The sequence below is a fragment of the Bemisia tabaci genome, chromosome 3, assembly GCF_918797505.1.
Source record: "Bemisia tabaci chromosome 3, PGI_BMITA_v3".
Taxonomy (NCBI): Eukaryota; Metazoa; Arthropoda; class Insecta; order Hemiptera; family Aleyrodidae; genus Bemisia; species Bemisia tabaci.
In genome coordinates, this window is record NC_092795.1 from 45842035 (window position 1) to 45864991 (window position 22957).

General features: G+C 41.4%; 1 long non-coding RNA gene across 1 annotated transcript in view; it reads left to right on the plus strand.

The window, feature by feature from the left end:
• Positions 1-22957, plus strand: part of LOC140224273 (uncharacterized) — a 123245-nt gene that overhangs the window by 60855 nt on the left and 39433 nt on the right. The gene's annotated exons all lie outside the window — the stretch shown is intronic.

Consider the following 22957-nt stretch of genomic DNA (forward strand, 5'->3'; position numbering starts at 1 on the left):
ACATTAGCAGTGATGCCGTGTTTTCAGTTTTAGAGTCCCCAAATGAAGTGGCAGCCATGTCGATGTATTTGCTCCCTATCTTTGCATGGAGAGTTTGTTTTGATGGAGAGGTGGACTACCAGGGTAGGGTGGGATATCCCCTCCATTTTGGCCTCACTTTGAGAGCTTTTTTTGAGCTTGGGGGATGATTTCAGAGAAAACCAGTGGCACTATCGTGTTTCGCGCGAACTTTTACTTAAGAATCAATGGTCAAATCGCAAATCCCTCACACATGCAACATCTCCATTGGCGCGTGGTTCTGCTGCAACGGATTCCGCTCTGCACTAATCCCTGACAATTTGCAATGCCTAGAATATGGAAGTGTCCATACTTCTGTTATCCTCTATATCCTGTGATGGCTGGAGGCTCCGAGGCTGTAACGAAATACCAACCAAATAAACAGTAAAAAGAAAAAAAAAATGCATAAAACCTTCAGCACAAAATAAAGTTAGCACTCTTTGTTATTATGTCATTATGTCAGAATGAGGTCATCAGAGGTCATCCATCATGAATGGGCCTTGTTGGATTCCATGGGGCTGAAGCTGGCGGAATGCTCGATCTATCCGGTCGCCATAACTATCTACAGTGCTTATGCATCACGAATTCACGACGGGGCACTACAGCTCTGACGGTTCATCAATCATGGCAGACCTTACATAATTCCGCCAAAGAATTAACGGCCGTGACAAATTACGGGGTTTTGTCCCCCCCCCCCGCCCCCTCCTTTTCCGACCGCCACTAATTTCCCATTTTTCTCCGACTTAGCGCGTCTTAATTGTTTCCTAAAAGATTCCTTGTTTAAAAGCCGCCGCAACTACATCCGTCTTCGTGTTCATTACGCTCCTGCTAAGCGTCGCCATGGCAACCCCAAACGCGAGAATTTTTTCCAAATCCGTGGTTGAAACTCCTCTTCGGTCCTTTCTTGGTTCCAGCTAGAGTCCCTTCATACTGAGAGTCAAGATAATGTGAATCAATTTCTGATAGGTTCCCGTATTTTAGGCCTTCACAGTGTCACAAACGGGAATAAAGATTACATTTTCACCGATTGCAAAAATTATAATCTGGAATGGACCCGGGAATTATGGGTTCGGCAAGGAACAAACGGAATGAGAGAAGGAACAGAGAAAGGAATTTGAGAATGGGTCGATCAAAGATTACAAAAAACGTTCAATTTCTGTAATCTTTATTCCCGTTTGTGACTCCATGAGGAGGTGTTGTCTTGTCTCTCAGTATAAAGGGACTCTGGTCTAGACTGTGCTCAAAACGATTTGAAAGTAACTTCCGCGTTCTAAATCAAAAAGCTGATTCGTCAGAGAGATCTTGTGCAGGTATAATGTCAAGCATCCTTCTTGTTAAGCTCTTAAGTGATGAGGATTTCTTGAAGAGTGGTCCTAAAAAGATCAGGTTAACTTCTAAGCGTAGGTTTACTCTCCCTTTTTAATGAAAATTGCTCAACCTGATGTTTTTTTATTCAGGGTGTCCTCACAGCCTCAGGCTCAAGTGAACAGCTAGCCCGTTTATTAATGCAGTCCCAGCGCCAAAAGCTGTTGAGCTTAGATGTCCGTAACCTGCCATGACCTCTGGCGCTCATGAGTTTATGCCGTAGACCGGTTTTAAAATGGAAAAGTGTGATTGAGATTGAAAAGCCTACTATGAACATGAGGGGGTTTCGAGGAGTGTCTTAATCTGCCTCTCTCTAAAAATAACCACCCGCTTGAATCCGAACGAAAACTCGGGGAAGCCTTCAAGAGGCGAAACTTTTCAAGAGAGAAGACGAGGGACTTGGAATTATCATTGTCAAAGAAAAATAATTCGTCTGAAGTTAAGTGGGTATGTCAGTGGTTCTTAAATAAGCGCACTCGGTAGGTGGTTTTGAAAAATGATGTTTATAGAATTGAGTGGGCAAAGAAGCTGTTGTAGCAGAGCTTTTCAAATCGCAAGACAACCTCGGAGGCCCAGTTGGGCGCTTTCATAATTGCTCGTTTCTTTTTAATTTTCAGTGCCAAGGAGAGGCGAAAGGTTTGGATTTGTTTCTTGACGATTTAAAGTTTAATTATTCTTTTCTCTCCTCACTTGTCAAATGGCTTAGAAAAATGAGGAGAGGCGTTGTTGGTTAATCTTTAACATTAAATTAGATTCAATCATTTTTATGTTTGTTTTAACTTAATAAAATATAACAAATACAAGCCGTGGATCATGCATAGTTATAAAAAGAAACAACGTATGACAGCAAATCGACGGTGCAAGTCGGAAATCACATAACTCGGTTTGCGACGTCGCAGACTTCCTGTCATACTTTATTTCTTAAATGGAAAACTACTCAACGGCAATTCTTTAAAACTGTCATGATTTTTCTTCTCAATGCGAAGAAAATTCTGCAAAAACTTCAAGAAATAATGTCAATTTGCTCTCCTTTAAAAAATGACGTAGAGGCGGAGATTTTCAGACACCGCAAACGAGTTATGTGATTGCCGACTTTCACCGTCGAAATTAAAAAAAAATTACAAAAACTTCATGACCGTTATAAAAATGATATCAGATAGAGAATAAATATAATTTATTCTCCATGTTCCCCCAAATCCATTTTTTTTCGTGAATGTCATCTGATCCACGCCATGGTGTCTAGGACCAGGAAAAACTATAGGAATCATCACTCATCAGGGAATGACAAATTTCAGGGTAAAATCGGGAAATCTCTTCCAGAAACCGGGAACTCTACTCCAAAATTTCTAACATTGTGTTAAAAATTTATCGAAAATTTTAGGAATACTCTCCGCCACGCACAACCTCCAGCCAGTCCAAAGTATTAATGCAAAGGTGAAAGTAAAGATAACGACAACGATGATGATAATGAGCGATCCGTTTAAAGCTCCAACCAGATGGTTCCGGGCGCGAAAAGCCGGGGGAATAGGGAAAAAACCTGACGGAAAATAGGATTCTTGCGGTCATTAGTACGGTACGTGAAATGTAAATTAAGGGCACGGCCGGCCTCTGTCCGGGGCGAATTTGTCTCACTGTGGGGACCCAGAAGGGAGGCCCGCCTCAGTGTAGCCCCGTTAATTACAACCCTTAGCGTTGCCACGTGTTTTTCACCAATTTTGGAGGGGCTTTTGCATTATCATGAAATACATATAATTGAGTCGGTTTCCAAAGTGGTTTTAAATGTAATCCAATCGCATTTTGAGCGTTCACCACATTAGTAGTGTACGCTCTTTCCCGTAGTTTTGCATCGGGTATGTTACTAATGTATCCATTGGTAAAGGCCCGCACTGCTCCATGGGAATCGGCGCCATTTTTCGTGGCGGGAAGCAATACCTATTTTCTCAATTTTTTTGAAGTACCATTTCTACCTTTTTTCTCCTATTTTGTTCACTTTATGTAATGCCTGTAGGCTTATCTTCGAGAAATCAATATATCTTTACGTTTTAAAACTCTGCAACGTACTTTTATTTAATGACTCTTTCAAGGATCGTTCAATTTTCTAGTCGTCGGAGATCTAAAAAAATTGTTGGGTACAAAGTACCCCTTCACTAATGACCCCTATATTTTACTCTATGAGGACAAGTCGTTTCTTATATAGATGTATATTTCCTAGGTTACGCTCCAAGTTTAGTTCAACAGCGTCTTGCGCTCTCTTCCGTCCGTGCAAAACCACTTTTACATATTGACGAGGTGCTATGGTGAACGCTCTCCAACGTCTTAACATTGGAACCGTCGTCTTGTTTTAGTTGCAGGAGTCACAGGATCGCATTCTGATAGTTGAGTTCGATTGATATGTCAAAATGATTAGTGTCAGTTTTACAGCTAATGAGAAAATTGTCATATTAGGTCGCAGTCAACCGATGATGATGGTGTCAGCCACTGGTTCTAAGGGATGATACCTCCGCTTAGATTTGACGTAACACTTGTCATTTGACGAAGCTCGTTCGTATAATTCGTCAGTAGCGTAGCATATTTTGCGATATACAAATTGATCTGCCATTTACAACCATGGAAAAGGATCGATGGACAGGGTGTTCGCAACGGACATTAATGATCGATTCTTTACCACAGCTTCAAATGGGGAAATATCGATAATTGATTATTGACGCCTCGCCACTGTTATTCATTATCACTCTATAGAGGGCTCAAACAGCCAAACTCGACACTATAACTACCACAAATGGAACGCTTTATGCAATAAACAAGGAATCCCTTTTCAGGCTCATTCTAGAGACGGCATGTGTGCCATTAGGGTAAAAGGTGTGCAGGTTGTAATAGGTGCATTTGTAGATCAACTGGAATGAAGTAGTTCTCTATACCACAAATTGATGTTTAAATAGTTGACGTGTTGGAGTTCCTGCGGTCCGATTATTGAAAATATACCAGCCCGACACGACGAGACATAGCCCTATCTCAACCATGCAATATATCGCAATTCGATGTCTTATCGGGCTGGTTTAAATTTAAATAATTGACCCGCAGGCTGAGTTAATAAAAGTATCAAATTAACTCATCTTATCTCCCTATTTACTAATGTATATTATTAAATTAATGTTTATCCCTCTGTACTTCTCTACTCACTCATAGGTGTTCATGTATTCAAGAGCAACATTGTACCATGGTTCCGTTGATATGATTCGGTACTGTTACGTGACTCTGCACATGTTTTTTAACGTCCGATGTAAATGCGTTTAAATAATTATTACATGGCATTGGATTTTTGCCCTTTCTATATTCAGAGGAACTCACATAGGGAACGAAGATTCAGAAAATTTCCGGAGAAAACAAATTGGGGAAAACTGAACGTAAAAGTAATAAGTCAACTCTCTGAGTCGGGAAAATGCGCGAATATATATGGTTGACACTTTTAAAAATATATAACTTTATGGCCCCCATCTCTCTACTGAATGACTTAGCCGCAAGATTTCAAACGGATTCCCAATTTTTAAAATCGTAACAATACTGGGCAACTTTTTTGTGTTTTAACTAACTCTGGAGTTACCCTCCCCTCCCTTGCTCTCTTTTGGAAGTTTCGCGCAGTTTTTTAAAACTGCTTCTATACCACAAGAAGCATTTAATTTGACACCATCAACTTAAGTAATTTACTTTCGCTAAATAGGATCTCCCTCTTTCGAAGTGCCAATTACTGTAAATTGGGCGAGTTTAACTCGAAATCTCGCAACCTTTACGATATCCCATTCATCTGCCGCGGTCCTGTAATTAGTATGAAGAAGTTTCCCCGCTTGAATTCAGACGGGTGTAAAGCAGGGTTGCCGTTTTTCGAAGGGACTCCCGGCAGTTTTTGGTCCATCAAACGAAAATTCGGTGGATTTTGCTCCGCGAGAGACAAACCGGCCACTAAATGGCGCCCCGCTTGGTTCCGGAAAACACGGGTGGGCTCACGAGGCTATATTTTTAAAACCCGGTCAATGGACTCCATCAAGAATGACCCACTTTCTGCCCCGGGTTTCGGGATTACATGAAAGATGGCGTGCAGAGCTTATGCAAACTTTTGTCGGGGCTTTGCAAATCGTCGCGCGCAAAAAAGCCCGACAATGAGCTCGGGTTTAAGTTTTGAGAGTAAAATGAATTTGCATTTTTTCGCGATTATGTTTACACTTCTAGGCGACGAGCTTTCAGTTCACTTGCATGAAGGGCCAAAAGCGTCTTTTTCCTTGACAAGACAAATGAGGAAATATGCGTGCGAATCGTTTCTGTGTAGGAGTGGCCTACGTTGCTGAATTTCTCTAAAAATAATAACTAACTAACTAAATAACTAACTAACTAAAGTTATTCAAAGGACGTTTACAAATTGTCAAGGATGGCTCAGTTTTCCTCGATTAAATTTATGGGAAGGGTCTATCTGGAATTTCTGTTGAATTTTGTCGGTTGCAGGCGAAAAATTGTCTATGTTACCATCAGAAAAATCCCATGATTGGTAATTCATACGAAAGTAATTTTTCTTGGTAATTTTCAAATGTTGTAGCGGACTTACGTCCGTAAAATAATATTTTTTGCCATATCGTGGAAAATGTTACAAATCGATAAGAACGGGTCGATTTTGCAAATATACGGGAAGAATCCATCTGAAATTTCAGTAGAATTTTGTCGGTTGCAGGAAAAAAATCGTTTATGTTGAGATCAGAAAATTGTTTCATTGACTTTTCTTACGAAAGTGAACATTCTTGGTAATTTGCACATGTGGTCCCTGAAATAATATTTTTGGTCATACGGTGGATAAATCACGGCAAATTTTAAAGCCTTCATATTCATCTACCCCAACATAAAAGGCAGTGAAAAACTTGCAACGTTGCAAATTTAGGTATGAATGTTTTTTACCGCGATGAGAAAATGTAAACCGCGCAGACACCAGACAGTAATATCCGCAGCAATCGTAATCTTCTGCCAAGAGGTTGAAGTGATACTCTAGAAGGCGCTTCGAGCAACTATTCCACCACGGATGTATTGCACAGTATCAGACGAAATTGAAGGCGCTTTAATGTTTGTGAATTGACTGGCATAGTCCCACTGTGTAGAATCCCACTGTTCGTACAATGTACAGATGCGGCTCCTGTTCGAAAGTTTCCTGTACTGCCGTGCTAAGGAAAAATGCCGTATGAGCCTTCAGGCGTTGCCAAATTGTGTTTGAGAAAATATACAAATACCCTGGTAAACTCATGAAAATTTTACTTCCAATTTTTCAGAGAGTCTCGTCTGTATTTTGGTCTAAAGTTCCTGAAAATTTCAAGGAAAAATATTCATGATTTTCCTCAAGAATTAACAGTTTCTCAAAGGATCTTTGGAAACCCTCGAATATTTATACGGCGTTTTTTCATAGCACGGCAGTGTACAACTTATAGTACCCGGTGGTATTTTTTCGACGGGAAACTTAAAATTCGGTTCAAATTTTTTAAAATCCATTAAATGGATCAAAATAAATAAGAAAGAGACATCGAGCAGAAAAATTGATTTATTTATGGTGAAGGTGACAGGGAAATTATCTTCTTACAAGTTATTTACCTACATACATAATTGAAACAAAGTTTCGTAAATTTTTAAAATGTTTAATAAAACTCATGATCTACTTTAAGTAATAAATTTAATTTGCAAATAGACGAACGATGCGATATGAGGCAAAGCGAAACTGAGACAACTATCGGAATAAAATATTGAAATGAACAATAGAGGTGCTCGGTAGATTTCGAACAAAGTGAGGTGCAAGAAGCAATGCAATGCAATTATTGCAACTTCTTGGTGGCGCAAACTGCAAGACTAAGAAATGATGGTGAAAATGTCTTGCCCATACCTTCAACAGTTGCTGGTCGTAAGACCTCAGCTGAACGATACGTTAAAGTGTCAAAATCAAAAGTGATGGAGGGGAAAATAAATGAGGGAGTTAACAGTTTCCCAAATGTTTTGCTGGCAGGGCCAAATGCTATGACGCTTGCATTTGCGGACTTATAAAATACACTCTTGAATTCGATTGTATGGACTCCGATCTACGTCATATGCTTCTCTTATCAAATGGTTGTAAATGTAACTGTCAAATGCAAAAGTCAAATCAGAAAACTTGTCGGAAGCCCTTGCAAATATTCCATTTTCCTTTTATAAATTGGAGCCCTGAGCATGTATTGATAACTATCGAGAAAGTGATACACTGAAATAACTTTAAAAAAAAAAAAAATCAGATTTGTATAAGGTCATTGTATGATCGTTTTAGGACTTTTTAACATGCAAATGAAGACTCATTTCAAATCTTCATTCTTTCAACGTTAGGGCTTGTCTTTATTTGAACGTTCATTTTGGAGATCACAAAGTAATTTGCGAGACGTGGTTTTTTTCAAAAAGAATTATGACCTTACGCCAGTGAAGCGAAGAAAAATACCAAGTACTCTGTCAAATTCAAACTCGATAAAAACATTTCGGCGAAAATCGATATGGATTAATTTGAATGGCGATTTTTACCTAACGTAACCAACCAAAAATTCAACATTTCCGTGCGGTGAACGCTCTCCGACGCCCAAACGCTGGAAGCAAACCCTTGTTTAAGTGTCCTATATTTTTTTTTGTTATAGTAATATTTTGTAGATGGGTAAAATGGTATACTATCAACTTTATTAGATTTGGATTACTAAGATTTGTGTTTTTAATAACCTATTTTATTCTATTTATTTTTTATTAAAATTTTAAGTTAAGTTAAACTAGTAATTTTCAAAATTATAATTAAACCTACCAGTTAAAATTTTAAATTCTCGAAGATGAACATTGTTAAGATGAAAGAACTCACTCACCAAAATTTCAACTATCAATTTTGAGAAAACTACACCACCGCTAAAAGAATCAATTATTGTAAAATGATTACCGTCCTCCGTGCTTTGACATAAAGGGCATTAAATAAAGGTATTACAGATTAATCTATTCTAAACATGTTAGTCCCCTCTCCTCCACTTTGTTGAGCCGCATTGCCACTAGTATATTGAAATTTTAGAGACAGGTTGGAATTCTAAAGCGCTTCCTATCGGCTGAGCGCTTGAAATCCGAAACTCTTGGCAACCGCTAGGAAATTAGATTTTTACCGTTCATCCTGTTGTTGACGGCTCTTTGTTTGGCCAAAGCTCTCGCGTTGTTTCAGAGTTAGCTTTGAATCTATTTTCGGCACATCTGAAGCTTGTGGTGGCGGTAGCGATGCAGAATGGAGTGCTCGGCTGTAGCAGTGGTTACGGCGGAGGAGGAGGTGCGGTGGGAGCGAGCTGCAATATGCACTCCTCGATTGAGGTGACGGTTGCATTCGGCATAGTGAAGGGGCTGCCGCGGAAGGGGGGGAGGAGGCGGAAGTACCGATCGCCTTTCCCATCCGTCAGCTGCACAAACTATTCTCTTTTGACAACCCATTGACATTCCTGCCATGCCAAATTGAGTGAAGAATTCTCACAAAATAGAAAAAGTTTCCTCGGAAGATAGGTTTTACTTTTCGCGTATAACCCTAGAGAGTCGACGAACAACGTAGATCTATGGATCGTATCCCATACCAGGGGGCTATGCTCCCTGGCTACTAGGCGGCCCAACCCCCAGAGGGCGCTTCGCCCTCTCTTAGGCCCGCTTCGTCAAAGGAACGACCAAAAAAATGAAAAGATTTTCATACCCGACTCTCATTTGTCGAATCTCCCTTTGGCCGGGAATGATTGGACCAATAAGAATCAAATAAGAAAACCGTCATTTATTTCCAACTTCAGGTCAAGACTGAAACGAAACGGAAAGAATGGTACGGAGCGTTTCGTTTCTTTTGGATAGTCTGTAGTAAAGGAGCACACTTATCTTACCCTACTAACAGACCATGGAAAATGGCGGGAATTTCAAATTTTGCCCCCTTTCTAAGCTCCCAGGTTTACTCAATGATAAAAAAAAATCTGGGTCATATTTACAAAATCTAATTACAGCGGGCTCATCAAGGGACATTATACAAAATACAAAACACCAGGTTCAGTGGCCCTCTAAGCAACATAACGCAAGTATGAGCTTCATTTATTGAAAAGGAGGAAACTGTTATGACAGAAAATGGATGTGCTAGGTGACGGGCAGGATTTCACATACATTTTTATTCACTAACCCATACTTACTTTATTTTCAATTAGTCACAAGGTTGTTGCTTTTTTATTTTTCACACCAAGAGACTTGAATGTAGTAGAAAAGTAACAATAAGTGTTTTAAAATTTGAAGATATTCCTTCTAATTGATAAGGAAAGAGTCGTTTAACTAAGGAATCAACAAGGAGTAAAGGACTCTTGCTTGATGGTTTATTTTGTATTTTTATGAGGATTTTTCCATCATACGTACATACGTACAAGCTCATCGTTCATTTTCCAATAAAACATTGGCTCCTCCCTGTTGAATGCAGACCTATTAGCACAGTAAATGCGTGCATTGTAACGGTGAGGAGGTGTTCCATAATCGGACAAACTTGGCTTCAAGGAAACAGCAAATAAACTTCAGAAGTCACGGCGCAACAAGTGCAGTAAGTTGTTCTTTAAACGTAACATAAGCGGCGGTTGTGGCGTTGTCGAATTCTTTATAAAATTAAAAGTATTTTCGTACCCAAGTAGGGGCTCCAGGAATTAAAATTAGACAACGCACCGAACATTCACCGCATTCAAGAACCCTTGGTCAGGGTCCAGCGATGGAAAATTGACTCGTGGAAATGTGGGTCAAACGGAGCAAACCTCATGTCGGGCAGGCAAGCTCTAGAACTCAAGAGGCGAGTTCTTTCGGGAAGTGGCGCCATCTTGCGAGAGAGTTGCCAAATTTCGCTCGCAACCCATAAAAACCCGTGTTTCGGTATACAGGGAGTCTTTATTCCTGCTCCCTGACATCACTGCGAGAGGGCATCGTGACAGACTGAGGGAATATTGTCGGCTAATTCAATTGCTCGCCCTTTGAGCTGGAAGCGCGGCATACTCAAATTGGGGGTTTTAAGTGGTTGTGCGGCGCTTTTTCTACGGTTTGGGAAATTAATTGCTCGCTTTCTGTTTTAAACGGTCCTGGAAAGCTAGGCAGATTGAATCAACCGGGGCTTTTTGTCGAGTCTGTTATCTAAGTGCGCGCGTATCAGAACCTAATTCTACTAATTTTACGACGGAGGGGAAACTTTAGATTAAGTTAGGCACCCAAGTTGCTCCTCCAGTTTTTCCCCTCGAGAATCGGTTCTTGAAAATTAGCACTGCCGTTTCCGATAACAGGTGTAAAGAGATCGATTTCAAGCTTTTCCTCGAAGTTCCTCTCTAATTGTACAAACGCGCAATTCTCAATTTTAGTTTTTTTTTCTCTCGGAGTTGGAGGAATTATCAATTTATAAAACTTTAACTCGATTTCTCGGAATGTCTCCGGCGAGTAGAGTTCTTGCAACGTCACTGGGAGATATTTAATTATTCATGGCATTTTTTTAGACGGCATGGAATGTACTTTTAGTACGAGCCAAGTTTAATAGAAGAAAAAAAGACGAAAAAATTAATTCCGCGTAATGAGGCATGAAGGTCTCTGCTGGTTATACTCTGCACGTAGATGATGAAACTGCCGAGGTGCGTATCTCGCTTTGCGGCGTTGCAGACTTCCTGTTACATTTTATTTTATACATCGAAAACTGCTCACGGACTATACCAGGAAAGACCGAGTTTGTAGAGTGCTTCAGATCATGGAAATCGTCAATGACATCGTGCTCGACGTCATGACGAGACAGCTTATCTGGTACGGACATGGTAATAGGACGACGGAGGAGTGACTGCCAAAAAATATGCTTGATTGGGTTCCTCCTGGGAGGAGACGAAGGGGCCGCCGCCCAGTGACAGGGTGTCGACAGGGGATTTTAGATGAATTTAGGGAGTGCCAACACCCTGATGGGTTGTAGGAGGACCGAGTTTTGTGGCGGTTAGGCGTCGCAGAGCGCCAGAGAGCGCTGTAAAAGCCACTCTTATGTATGTGTCGCAGGCAATTAGCAATCGTCGGCAATTTGCAAGCAGTTCGCATGTTGTTTCGATAACTCGCAATAGTGCGCATCGACATAATGCAATTTTTAAGGATTATGATAAGGATTAGGATAAGGCGTGGACGTCCTGTGAAAGGTCGGTGACAAGGGGTGGAGGAGGAGATCAGAAGGTGCCAATTGCCTGATGATCTCTGGGAGGATAGGGGGCAATGGCGATTGGGCATCGCAGAACGCGAGGCTGCGCTATAAAAGCGGCTTTATGTATGTATGATCTTCAAAGGCATCAGCTCGCCTTGGAGCGCCTTCTTTTTTTGTGATACTCTACGCTTTGTCACGAAGTTAGTTTAGTTGCCTGTCCGATCTCAACCCACTTAATGTCAAGGATTTCTGTACGCTCTTCTGTGAGTGCCTATTTCTACGATGTTCTCACGGTGGGAAAAGTGCTTATTCAAATTATAGGCAATATAATCAGCACTCTAATCCTATTATTTTGATTTTTAATGTTATGCTTTTCTAAATTTATTTACCATTGTCTTTCAAATTGCCGGCGATTGCTAATTCCCTGCGACACATACATGAAAACTACTCAGCGTCATTCTATGAATATTTCAATGATTTATTTTCCTCTGATGAAGAGTATTTCGTGAAATCTTCAAGCCATGATGTTGGTTTGGAAGAGTGCTGAACTGCTCAGCCATCCTTGAATCAGTTCGTTTGCTTCTGCTTCTATATGCATATTTTAAATTAGCGCGGAGCATTCTCAGGTTTTTTTTTTTTTTTTTTTTTTTTTTTTTTTTTTTTTTTTTTAAAATCAAGTAACGTAGACTCTTGGTATTCATTGCACATAAACTAGAAAGCCCCAGAATGACAAAAAAATTTAAATCATAATTATTGACGGATTAGTAAACTTTTTACACGCTTCGGAAAACCTCAGAAATTCGCGGCAGTCACTTTCCGGTAAGGAACTAAGGAACTCGGTTATTGTATCGAGTAGGGGGTCGAAACGATCGCAAAGGCGCCAAAATTCTTGAAAATTTCGAAAAGACACGGGGTAAAGCGACGACACAATATCCAGTACCGAGAACCTCGCCTGGCCCAGCGACGAGTTTGCGAACACACGATGGCGTTCATCCCCTCGACACCAGTCAACACTCAACACGCACGCCTGTCGGATCTCGCGGGGGAACCAGGGGGGACGGGCGGGAAAGCGGCGGATCTGGCCGCGGCGGATATTTCGCACACACCACCGCGCCACCGCACCGCCAGCCTAAACACAAACATTGCCGAGTGCCAAGTCGAGGCGTCAGGCAACGGTGACAAAAGGTTCTCATGATTAATGGTGACACTTGCTTTTTCGGCTCCTCCCCCCCCCCCTCGGGCATCCCCGCCCATCAGCTCGTCTGGGACGTCTCTATCGCCCGGGGGCTTTTCCAATTGTTATCGGATAATTGGCCCAATTCGAGCGCGACGCATATCTCTCGTCGTGAAGTTGCCATACGCCATGAAATTGATCCCATTTCCGGCCGGAACACCATTAACTTGGAATGCGCTCGTGCCCGAGGATTAGCTCAACAGGAGGGTGCAGAGAGCGAAATCAAAGACATAGACCGTGCATTAGCGACGTCGAATCGGAGTCATTGCGGGTTGCATACGCGAGACTTTGAAGTGTAATTGAGGTCGCATATCCGACGATCGGAAGGGGCATTGTGTATGGCGTGTTGGATATTACGGGAATTTGAGTGGCTCATGCGTTTCCCGGTTTGCACACGGCGGGATTTGCCGCGAGTATGAACCGTCAGAGATTCGTCAGTGATGGTAATCCTAAAAGTCAAGTTATAAATACCCTACTGCGTCGCTCGTTCACTTTTTATTGCAACGATTCCATTCGTTACAAGCGTATAAATAAGTATCGATTTCAATTCCAGCCCATCAACTGGTTAGATGTGCAAAATCAAGTCATCTACATCTTTTAACTGTGTTTTTTTTTTTTTTTTTTTTTTTTTTTTTTTTTTTTTTTTTTTTTACCATTCCACGAAAATTACCTGAATTCGACTTTTAATTGACATCCATCCGAAAAGTTTACGATTACCTACTAGAAGTCAATTAAGTTCTCCTTCATACTGACAGTTGTGCAATTTTAGCCTTAAAGAATTCTAAAATATTTTATCGCTAATTTCGAACTTTCAGCGATTTTTTTACGGAGAACTAGTCAGATTTTACATCGATAAAAATATTTTTCTGACATGCTGTTTTATTATTTTTTTCCGGCTTGTTTTTTTTGAGATCCTTGTGACGAATTGATTCTGTCATTTTCATTTTACGGGGAAAAAAGTCTGTTGGATTTAGAGTCAAGACTCATAAAAACCTTGATAAGAAAAACAAACTCTGATTTAATCGGATTTTTACTTGAATCAAAAGAAAATTCGCTTAAATTAAGACAATTGGCTCTTGATTCAAACAAAAATTCGATTGAATCAATAGTATTTTCCCTTATCAAATTTTTTGAGAGCCTGTACTCTGAATCCAAGAGACTTTTTTCAGTGTTACTTTTTTGAAAACAACCACCAGTTTTCCCTTTTATCACGAATGACACTATCGCATCCGACTTAATTTCTATCGCCGTTATGTTCCGGCATTTTCATTGGTTCCAACCAACTTTCGATGTGAAAGTCCCGAGCTTCCATGGACAATTTGACAACGGCGCTAACTCTTCGAGTCTGTATCTCTATGCTCCAGTTATTTTAAGCTAATCGTCCGCCCATTTTTCAGGTTGCGAATTAAACCGAATCGAGTTTTTGACGGACCCTAACGGTGAACACCCTATTTCGCCCTCCACCACCACCACCACCACCACCCCCCCAACCCCGGGCCGAGGGGAGGGAGCGCTGAAAGCCGGACGCGAACGATTGTTGCGCCTGCCTGTTGCCGCGATGAAAAAGGCAAAACACCTGTCACGAATGACTTAATGACGGCCGGATGATTTATGGATCCCCGATGAAGGCTTCAATTGCGCGGGGAGAAAGTCGGGGTGTAAGGTGACACACCTGAAAAAAATATCAAAGGGGGTGTTTTTTTCATTGGAGCGCTGCAATGTCAACTTGATTGTGACGAATAACATGATGATACGGGATACCGGTTTGCGATGTCGCAAACTTTTTTCAACCCTCTATGGCCTCGTCTCATGGGAATTGTCCCAGGGAAAAATCTCACTTGCGAAGTCGGGCAAAATATTGAGTTAGTCAATACTAATCACAGTACCAACTAAGAGTCCTTGTAGAGTACCAGGAATGACTTCAAAAGAAGAGGAAGACATTTTGTTATGTTTTTCAACGGGTAAAAATCCCTGAAGTTTCATTCCTGCGATTCGAACTTGGGAAAAATCCCATGAAACGTCTCGTGGAGTCAAGGCGTGAGGCATGAATTAATTTTGGATATCAGATTCCGAGAGACAAATATCTATATTTGCATAAAAAACCTAAAGAACCAGATTTTTCCAAAATTTAAAATTTTTGGGAGTCATTCATTTAAAAAGATAAAAAAAACCAATGAACATTTGTAAAACTATGCGAGGCGACGAGGGAAAGATTCAATTTTTGAAAAGCCAAAAATACGTTATTACGAATTTGTAACGCCATGCGATACAGGGATACATTTTTACATTTCAATTCAGACAAATCAACCAACGTCTGTGCATAAAACGTTTAACAGTTTTTTGGCGTTCATTGGTTTCCTGCTGAATAAAAAAAGTATGGGTGGACTGGACATTTTAAAAACCTGCAATCAAATTACAGGATTTTTCAGCACTCAGCTGATAGGGAGCGCTTTCTGTTTTCAACCTGCCTTTAGAATTGTAGTTTACTTATTACGAGTATCTATCTAAAAAAATCGTTAATTTTTGGCAGAGAGAGGTTTTGATTTGCACCCCTACAATCGACGAATTCAGGTGTGATCCGAAAGAAATATAACGTAGTTACACAGGAGAAAAAGTAAAAATGTTGTGCGGAGCGGTGAATAAGGGCACAGGCGAGTTGCGTGCGGGACGTAACGCGCGGAGGGTCGAGGAGCGCTCACGAGAAAATCGGCTTAAAATCGTATCCCGGCTGCAAACCAGAGAAAGCCGTGTTCTGGAAATCACCAAAACGCGGACCCTCGTATTATAAATCGATTATGTCGGAACCGTGGCGGATATTACTTAAGCAGCTTTTTGGATTTTCTCTGCTCCCTGTCTTTGGCCCGTTTTTTTGTAGAGAGCACCGCCTCCCTTCAAACGAAGGCTCATAGAGGACAGAGGGAAGATAACTACGAAACTAAGGCTCCTTCCTCTCGCCCTCTCACAGCTTAGGGGGTGCGATCGAGAGATAGGGGGATCAATAGGGGAAAATGGGCTCGGAGGTGATGGTGAGCTCCCGAGATATTTCCCGATTCCGTGCGATGCGTGACTCCAGCTTTAGCCGACGGAGGTTTTGCGTAACCTGTTTACATCGTAAGCGGTGATCCCAAAAATCGTCGCTCCTTTGGCGTAAGGCCGTATCTCGATCCCCACGAGAGCCCTGATTCCCGTATGAATCCATGTTTTCTGGAGCTCATGCGGGAATCGAGATACGCCCTTACGTCAGAGGAGGGACGAAACGAGAGTCAACCCGCACAGTAATCACAGAGCAAACAAATTCCGCCAGAGAGATCGTGCGGAATAAACACGGTGGATTTCATATTTTATAACGAGGAAACAAGGCAAAAGGTGTATTATTGTGTAGACTTAGCTCCCTCTTGTTTACGTCACCGACAAAATCATGCTTGCGCGCGGGTGTTGTGCAAAGGTATTGACTCTGCAAGCAAACGGATTAGCCGATGCCAAATTGGACTACATTTTGCAATTTGGAACTATAAATTCTAGCCCGGTTTAAAAACAACGTATGTGCCATTAGTTTCATTATGCACATAAGTATGTTTACAGAAGGAAAGTAATCATCGCGCTGGCTTGAAATTTTAAAAGAAAATTTTTTATTGACTTGAAGGAAGTACGCGCCAAGTTTCATGGAATTCTGTTGTTTGGTTCTTTGTTCAATAAAACTCAGGAGAAAAAAAGTGACGCAAACGCTGTTCATAAAATGGGCCGGAAATTGTTGTCCCTTATTGCAAAATGAAGTCCGATTATACTTAAAATTATTATTAGCTACACTTTCAGAGGTACTTTTAAATTCCGCACCATTCAAAAATTTGTTTACTTTTTACAAAATTTTCGATGAGTTCTTCTTTTTTGATCACGCTAAGAAAGAAAAGTAAATACAATTCCAAGACGGCGACGATGAAAAATATTTAAGAATTGTATGTGAGCAACATTGGAAAGAGAATACTCTACGAAGAAAATCGAATAGAAAGGGATAAAGCCGGATCGAAGGTAGTATCAGTTCGATTCCGTGAAAATTGAAAAAAGAGGCTAGCGCCTCGGAATTTCCTTTGCGTCAATATCTTATTAAAAGAGGAATAATACAAAATCGTAGAATGACTAACTTTCGAAGCGTTAACAAAGTTGCTTGCACTGCAATAGCAGTAAAAAAATCCAGATTCTCGGAACTTTGAGGAGCCTCTGTTCTGTTGGAATAAAAGCTTCGCCAGGAATTAGAATTGTGCTCTTTCAAGTATCATGGAAGCGGTGTTTGCATATTTTAATCATGAACAAAATTAAAATAAAATGAAAAAACTAATTCAAAATCACCTAGCTAAAATAGTGGGAGCACAAAGCAACGTGGTAGGACCAACGCTGAGTTGCTCTGTCAATGTAGATAGGAACACAACTGAACACTATCTTATGCATCGGGACCAGGTGTAGTGCGTGTTGCGTCATATGGTGGGTTTGAAGGGGCTAGTTTGATGCTGTAATGTAGATGCATCTCTTCCGTTTGTAACCGTTCTAACATTTAAGTAGAATGTACGGATGATAAACGCTTTTCTGATTACCTTAAAGCTCCCGAATGACGTAAATTATTGCGCTTCAAGCAATCGGATATAAAGATTAAGAAGTTGACAAATCAATGAAACCCTCCGCCTCCCTCTCAAATTATTTCTCCAACAATTTTTCTTCCTCTCCTCCCATTTTTTAGCCTTGCTTCTCCACTTTCTTCTTTTCTGCTCGTTCCTCATATGTTTCATTGTTTTTTCAACCTCTTCCTCCTTTCCATTTCTTTCCTATCTCCTTTTCTTTTTTTATTCCCATGTAGTTATTAGACAGATTCTTACTACCCTGGTAAAAATTGGCAGTAGAATCTGTGCTCCAAAATACCATAGACCTACAGCCGGTTGTAAGATTTCCAATAGCTTCTATAGCCGGCAACACAATTTCTTATAGCCTTTTATAGCCGATGGCAACAGCCTGACGATAAAGTGTATGCTATCCGTTACTAATTACGGATGCTAGGACTTAGTGAGTTTTTGGACTACCGCTCTCTTTTTGGGCCGTGGTATCTTGATTTATTTTGCGAGGGTAGCTCCGTACTTTTGAAGGATGCCTGCCATTCCTAATATGTTGGAGCGCCTTCAATTTCGTACGATACTGTGCAATACCTCTGGTGTGAAATAGTTGCTTCAAGCGGCGTGGTACGCTGCGGCTATTGGCGCCTACAAACCCAACAGGGATACTTCACGCATTGCGCAACGCGTGAAGTATCCCTGTTAGGTTTGTAGGCGCCAGTGCGCCGCCGCTCCGCTTTGTGTTAGGCTCTAATATTTAATCTCGTGGAGTTAGCGTTGTTCAACTCATGACTTTGAAATGTTTGCACACTCTGTATGGATTATTCTCATTGTAATTGATGAAAACAATTATGTAGTAAAGGAAAATATAATGTGCGTTTTGTAAATATTATAGTGATTCTGTACAAACTTGCGGATTTACAAAGCACACGAATTTCTACACAATTTCTTATAGCCTTTTATAGCCGATGGCGGAAAAGCAACAGCCAGGCGATAAAGTATAAAGCCCGGCGACAGGAACTATAGCCCGGCTGTTTAATTTTTTATCGCTTCGTGTAGCCCGGCCGTATGATTTTTTCCACTTTCTACAGCCAGCTATATGATTCTCTATCGCCTTCTTCAGTCGGCTACAAGAACTCCTATGGTATTTTGAAACGCAGCTCCTATCGCCAATTTTTACCAGGGTACTCATATACACATCACTATATTACAAATCTATAAAGCATACTCCACATTGGGTAATTGAGGGTGCATTGCATTATACACAGCACAACATACCTCACTATTTTAGCTTTTTCATCCGGCCGACTTTATTCGACTTAATTTCATTTGTCACGTTTCGACAAGCCACGACTTGGGTGAATTAAAGCTTTGCAATTCATCGAGAGCATCATTAGAGTTCACCCTCTCAGTCTCTCTTTCTTGGGCCTTTATCGGGTCGAAAAGTCGACTCATTGTCGAACAGAAGGCCCCAAAATTGGCAACAATCTGGTTCGATAAAAGCACACGCGAAAAACAGGGTACGCTTTAAGCGATGCAACTGACCTATCGGATACTTCCATTCCACCGAGTCTTTCCTCGGCTGAGCAACAAACAAAATATTCCTCAAATCGGCATGCTGAGTGCAGACTAGGAAAGTGGAGGAAGCGGGTGGACTGCAACCCCTTAAGCCCCACATACGTTCTGCCTATGAATGATACTCCAGACCGTAGGAAACTTCACCGAAGTTGTTGGGATTGAAACTCTTCTCGGTTTCCAATCAGCTCGTTGGGTCGGGAGCATTCCTCTCGTGTAGTATAAACATCATCAAAAAGCCCCTCCCCCCCTCCTTCATCATTAATTTCCTCTCGGCGTTGTTTTAACGCTTGAACTAGTCGAGCCTGTAACGTGGTCAAAAGGCAGGATTGGGAGCTTCAGAAGAGGTCTTTTGAAAACGTTTCCGCGAATTTTGCGATGGCTTTGCCTGAATTCAGCTGGTGAGGACGCGGAAGGAGGGTCGAAGGTATTCGCGGCACAGTCAAAAGGCTATCTTGAAGGAGCGTATACTGAACCGTCAGACTGAGCTTGTTTTTCCTGAACGGTGTGATGTGTTGTGACTCTGCCGAATTGCAACGCAGCGATGCCTTTCCACTGTTGAAAACAAAGGTTTTCTTACATGCCGAATGATTTTAAGATAAAAGCAGTGGCGTGGCGTGAATTGCGATCTATCGATTGTTATGCCATTTAAACATATGGTAAAGAATCGATTATTAACGTGTTCGCTGCGAACACCCTGTTTATCGATCCTTTTCCATAAGTTTAAATGGCATAACAATCGATATATCGCAAAGCACGCAACGCCAGTGGATAAAAGAGGCATCACTCCGCTTAAAGTTTGTTTTCTTCCGTGAGATTTGTCCGAGTGTCAAGTGAATGATTTTATTCACTAATCCTCTATTCTGGTGAGACTGTGACACTTATTTGGTAATAAATGGATGATTAAATTGCTAATTCCTCTTTTCGGATCAGGGCTTAGTTACATTATACATCTTTGCAAAGTTTCATCATAAATTATCATTAATTTACTTAAGGACGGTTACAAATTTTCTCTTAGAATTAGGGAGTTTGCCTTCCGACCACTTCGCGGTCCAGTTCTCCCGAAGCGCTTCGCGCCTCAAGCGTTATGCGTTACGCATTCTGCCGTGGTAAAGAAAAACGGCGTATAAATCCTCATGCGTTGCAAAATTTCCATTCATAAAACACGAATTTCCTGGTAAACTTATGAGTATTTTGCTTCCAATTTTTCAGGTAATGTTGTTTGCAATTTTACCGAAAGTTCCTGAAAATTTCAAGGAAAAATATTCATAAATTCCCTTAAAAATAAGCATTTTATTGAGAGACATTTGGCAATTCTAGAATGTTCATACGGCGTTATTCCTTGGCATGGCAGCATTGCTGTCATGATGTTATATTATAGAGTAAGATTTGTTGTGAATTCCTCTCATCGTGCGATAAGAATTACGTGAAATTTTCTGCGCAGGACATAAGGGTGTCTAGCGTCTGGAAAACCCGACAAATGTTAGGGGCTTTTTTTGTTTAAGGGAAATCAGGGAAAACTTTAGGGAAATCGAAGGACACGGATTTTTTTTTTTTTTTTTTTTTTTTTGAAAATTGTTGATGAATCAAGTTTCAGAAAAAAGGGATCGATACCAAAATTTTCTCGCGAAAAATTAAATGCGATTGAAGCGTTAAATAACGCGGTCCTGAGCCCCTTCTCTCTTTGCGTAACGCACCCGTAACGCAGAGTCAACCCACGCGTCAACCAGAGCGTTAAATATCATTTCATGAACGGCCCTTACAAGCGCAAACCCGCCCAGCCAAACCGCGTGACGGCGTCGCAGTTCCCAAACGAGTGCGAAGGAGAGACGCAATATAAACACGGTGGCCCTCGCGGAAAAGTCAACCTCGTTCGAATTTGAACGACCGAGTTCATTTCGGCGATCGGGCGGTGGTTTTGGTCGGTGGGAAGGCTACTCGTCGTGGCGTTTTCAAGGAAACACCCCGTCACTATTACCTTCCTCGCTCCAAGTGGAACCCCACTCGAACTGCTGATTGATTGGCCCTTGATTACAGGCTACCGGTCGAAAACCGCGATCCCTCAGTCGGCACCGTTGCCAAAGTGTGCCGTGCGAAACGACCGAGGCACTCTGTCGTGCCAAGGAGGAACGCCGCAAGAGACTTCAGACGTTGCCAAGTCCCCTTCGATGAAAACTGAATTTACTGTGGAAATTGTGAATATTTTTCTCCAAAATTTTCAGCCAATTTTGCACGCAATTTAATCTAAAACATCGGAAGATTTCAAAGAAAAATGTGCATAAATGTTGTCAAAAACACATGTTTTATCAAGGGAAATTTGGCAACTCTCGAATGTTCATACGGCGTTGTTCCTTAGCGCGGCAGCATTGAAGGCACACGGATGAAGCAGTGGCGTGGTGTGCATTGCGATGTATCGATTGTTATGCCATTTAAACCTATGGTAAAGAATCGATTATTAAGGTGTTCGCTGCGAACACCCTGTGTATCAATCCTTTTCCATAGGTTTAAATGGCAGAACAATCGATACATCGCAATGGACGCCATGCCACTGGGATGAAGCTCTACCGCGCCTGGAGACGATGCATATTAGCAACCTTACAATGCTGACTTCCTTGAAGTGTAAAAGTTATTTTGAGTGCTGCTGTAATAGCGAAGAGAGCAGTTAGTGCAAAATTGAGAAAACGGGCTCAGAAGCGTCTGACCGGAAAATTTTACTGAGAGAAGCTTCCGTTCATTGTCAAATTGCCACTAATCATCCGAAATCCGCCGCCTACTCTTAGAAATCGTTTGGATGATTAAGAATCGACCGATTTTATTTTAATCACATAAAAAGGGTATTATTAATTTTTATGTTAGGTTATAGTGTTAGGGGAGACAGCCGTAAGTGCTATCTTTGGCATGGTTTCGTGGTTGGGTTTTGGACAACAACCAACACACTTTCAGGTTAGAAATTGGTGGAAGAGGGCGGCACTTTACTTGAAAGCACTGCTTTCATAGGATCTCTGGATGAATAATGCCATTTCCATTTATGAAACGCAAATTCCCTGGTAAACTTAAGAATATTTTTCTTCCAATTTTTCAGATAATATTATTTGCAATTTCACCCGAAGTTCCTGAAAATTTCAAGGAAAAATATTCATAACTTTCCCCAAATATTAAAATTTTATTGAAAGAAATTTTGGCAACTCACGAAAGTTCATACGGCGTTCTTCCTTGGCACGGGAGGGTCATTCGCTTTTTGACATTTCGTTAGTATTTTCTCTTCTTCACTGAAAAAAAAACTCCGGCCGTGGGAGCCGCAATTACGGGCTATATAGACATACCGTCCGTTCCGGGCTCAAAGGCCGCAAATTCCGGCTGCTGGAGGCGTAGCTTCGATTGCTCCGGGTTCAGAGGCCGAAGCTACGGCTCCAGCAGCCGGAATTTTCGGCCTTTGAGCCCGGAACGGACGGTATGTCTATATAGCCTGTAATTGCGGCTCCCACGGCCGGAGTTTTTTGTTCAGGGTTCATAAAGATTGTAGCTTTACTTTCCTCTCTTCCCATCTGCCTTCTTGCTCATATACAAGTCTATCAAACGCAAAGGTGAGAAGAATAGGTTACCAACGGGGCAAACACTGGTGCGAGACGCTTTTAAGACAAATTAAAAGCTATTATTCGGACCATTACTCAGATGGCTTCACGCCCGGCCGCTAATAGCCCCAAGTCGTGGATGGCAATCGTAAACCCGGTTTTTCTCCCCGTGCTAACCTGTCGCTCCACTTTTAAGTGAGAAGTAAACAGCGGAGGATTTTGAAACGGGTTTAACTGCATCAACGTAGCATCCCTTTGCAATTCAATTATACGACTGGGTCTAATGTCTATAGATTAGGTCGTAAATGAGGAAAAATAGTCGTCTCTCCGACTTCCTCGCGGTATC